The sequence below is a fragment of the Impatiens glandulifera genome, chromosome 1 (assembly GCF_907164915.1).
Source record: "Impatiens glandulifera chromosome 1, dImpGla2.1, whole genome shotgun sequence".
NCBI lineage: Eukaryota > Viridiplantae > Streptophyta > Magnoliopsida > Ericales > Balsaminaceae > Impatiens > Impatiens glandulifera.
Genome location: NC_061862.1, coordinates 17,396,646 through 17,399,946, shown reverse-complemented (window position 1 = coordinate 17,399,946; position 3,301 = coordinate 17,396,646). Strand labels below are relative to the sequence as shown.

Here is a 3,301-nt window from a genome sequence, read left to right as displayed (position 1 = left end):
AATGGTATAGAAAATGTTTGTTTTTTTTTTTACTTTTGCATAAATGAAATGTTCATTTGTAGAGAAATGGTTATGTTTTAATTTGATGCATAAATGAAATGGTATAGAAAGAAATGAAACAAAAGCAGCTTAAACATTCATTAACAAATACCAAAAGCAGCTTAAACATTCATTAACAAACACCAAAGAAAGTAGTTCACTTTTTACATATTATTATTTTCTTAATTAGAATTAATTTATTTATTTACTGAAGTAATCTTCAGTCCTGCCCTTGAATCCAATTTGTCCAAAAGTCAATGCCAAAAACAATCTCAAGTGCCAAGTAACCATCCCTAACCTGTTTGTTTACTTGTTTATGTATATTAATATTAGAAAGAAACGGAAATATATTTTAATTGCTCAGTCCCAATGCTGGAAAGAGTTCGTTGATCGCCGAAATACTGGAAGGTGCTAACCATCCGATCAACCCAAACCCAATCACGTTCAGATCTTTCCGTAGCCAATCCCTCTCGAAACTACAATCAATCAAACAAACAAATTTCAATTATACTCTTATTTTCTTACATTACATACATACATGATACATACCATGTAAGCTTTCCACCTAAGGCTTTTGCAACCATCAAAGGGTTCATGGCTCTAACTGGAGCCTTTAGGAATCCTGAGCTCAGTCTCACTAGTGATGAAGACAGACAAGATCCGTTTCGCTAAGTGCTTAACATTTTGCGAAAAGCTAAGCACTTAGCGAAACGCTAAGCACTTAGCGAAACGGTAAGTCCTTAGCGAATCTTCCCTGAAACGAAACTCATATGATCCAAGATTATATGCAAAATCCATTAATGAACCACACTTAACGAAATGCTCAAATATGAACCAAATAACAAATATGAACCCACAAATATGAACAAATATGAACAAATATGAACCAAATATGAACAAAATATGAAAAGGTTTTTGAAATGAAGAAAATGTAAACATGAACATAACTGTTTATCAGATCTGAAATGAACATCTACCTCGACGACCTTCAAATCCTTAGAATCGGAGACATGCATACCTTAAACCCTAGAATCGGAAACCTGCATGCAAAATAGATTTAGGGTTATAGATCTTGTAAATCTGTATAGATAAAAACATAAATGGATTAGGTTAGTTGTAAATCTGTATAGATCTGTATAGATAACCGCCGCCGTCCGTCGTCGTCCGTCGTCGCCGCCGGCCGCCGTGAAGGAGAGAACGGGAGAAGTGAGAGAAAGAAAACTAAGGAAATGAAAATATTTGAGTATTTATATTAACCCTAATCCACTTCACGAAACGCTAAGTCACTTAGCGTTTCGCGACAAGGGCAAAATCGTATAAAAAAATATAGAACCACGAGCGCAAAAAAATTATAATATTACCATCAGATCATATAACCTCATCTTTGAGGTTATTTGATCAAATTTCCCAAATAGCCTAGGGTCCAATATTATTAGCTATCAGCCTCTCCAATATTCAAACCAAACAATGCAATGTCTTTATCTTTGATAGGAGTCATGGGATAACTCATAATTAGGATGAAAGCTGTGGTATATCCGTATTTATATTCAACCCAAATGAAATTATGAATTGAGTATAGGTTGAATAACTCAAATTAATTTTTGGTTTTTTAGTAATTATTTGATTCGTTTTGTCCTAACCTGTTTAATCCGCTTAACACGTTTTTATCCTTATTTAACACGTTTTAGTTTTATAAGTATTTGACCCGTTTAACATATTTTTAGCTCATTTAACACGTTTTTGGTCCGTTTAACATATATTTTACATATTTAACAGGTTTTGGTCCATTAATTAATATGTTTTTGTTTCGTTTAACACGTTTTTGACATGTTTAATATCTATTTTTTATCCACTTAACATATTTTTATAATTTTAATATTTAATTAATAAATAAATGAAACAATGCAAAATGAATTTTTCAAATAATCTATATTAAACGAGACTTGAATATGATAAACTCTGTTTACTTTTAGAAGAATTTAACCTTTTCAATTTTGTCCCCACTTCACTATGTATGTAGTCCCCACCCAAATGAGAATATATTGGAGTTGGAATGGTGTGAATTCATATTAGTAGAGATTTGAGAATGTTGAGAAAGAATAGAAGAAAACTTTTTTTTTTTTTTTTTTTTGGGTAATTTAATAACTCTAATCCAACCTCAATTAAATTCAAATTCAAACTAAATTAATTATCAAAACTAATATTTTGAGTTTAGGTTATAGTTGAGGTATGGTTAAACCCAAAATATGTTCACCGTTAATAATAATTTCTATAATTTTATCAAGGAAATGTGTGAGATTTGAATCTAAAAGAATTTCATGGTAAAAAATCTTTGACACATATAGTAAGTATCTATTAAGATTCGGTTGAATAAAAAAATGTATGATATTGAGAATTTGGGATCAAGTTCATGTAGTTTATGTTTTTAAGCAGTTCTAGAGGGTTTTGTTAAAAAACAATTGATACAAATGATGGTGAGCCTTATCAGTATTGTAGAAATAATTAATTATTGGATCTTTTATTTATAAGTTATCAAATAAATTAGTTATTCCATAAATTAAAAAGATCACGAGATGTGAAAATTTTCAAAATTTTCAATAAAAATGTCTAGCATTTAAAAATAAAATATTACTTCTTTCACTTATAAGTAGTGAGCATTAATGACTCTTTTCGCCTATGTGTTCTCCCATGCATCTCTTCATATGAGAGCCGACATCTACAATGTTTATTAATGTGAGGCAAAAAATATATATGCAGCTGTCTTTCTTTTTTATTGCAAATAATACTTACAATTATAATTGAGACTGTTTAATCGCAAGACAACTACAATATGACAGGAAAAATAAAATAATAAATACTTTAAAAGAAATTACGTATCTGCATCTCTAAATCTTTCATGATATATTGCAAAATTTTAGTTTTTTATTTAAAAATTAAAGAAATTCTAATTTTCTTTTGTAACGTGGGTTGAGTGACTATTTTGAACTGTGAGTCATATAAATTATATATCATATACAAAATATAAATATTATTCAATAATATTAAATTGATTAATTGTTAAAATTTTCATTTAATGTTGGACTCTGACCGTATGCAAATTTGAAAAAAAAAAATAGTAGTTAGGATTGAAGATTTTTATGAATTTTTTTAAATGCATTAATAAAAGGTCGAACATATGTCAAATATATATATATATATATATATATATATATATATATATATATATATATATATATATATATATATATATATATATATATAA

At 28.5% G+C, this 3,301-nt stretch overlaps 1 long non-coding RNA gene across 1 annotated transcript; it reads right to left on the bottom strand.

The window, feature by feature from the left end:
• Positions 1-200: 200 nt before the first annotated feature.
• Positions 201-675, bottom strand: LOC124914856. Its single transcript, XR_007096833.1, has 2 exons — positions 589-675; positions 201-515 (listed from the first exon to the last, which is right to left on the bottom strand). It is a non-coding gene; the product is annotated as an uncharacterized LOC124914856 (long non-coding RNA).
• Positions 676-3,301: the final 2,626 nt, after the last annotated feature.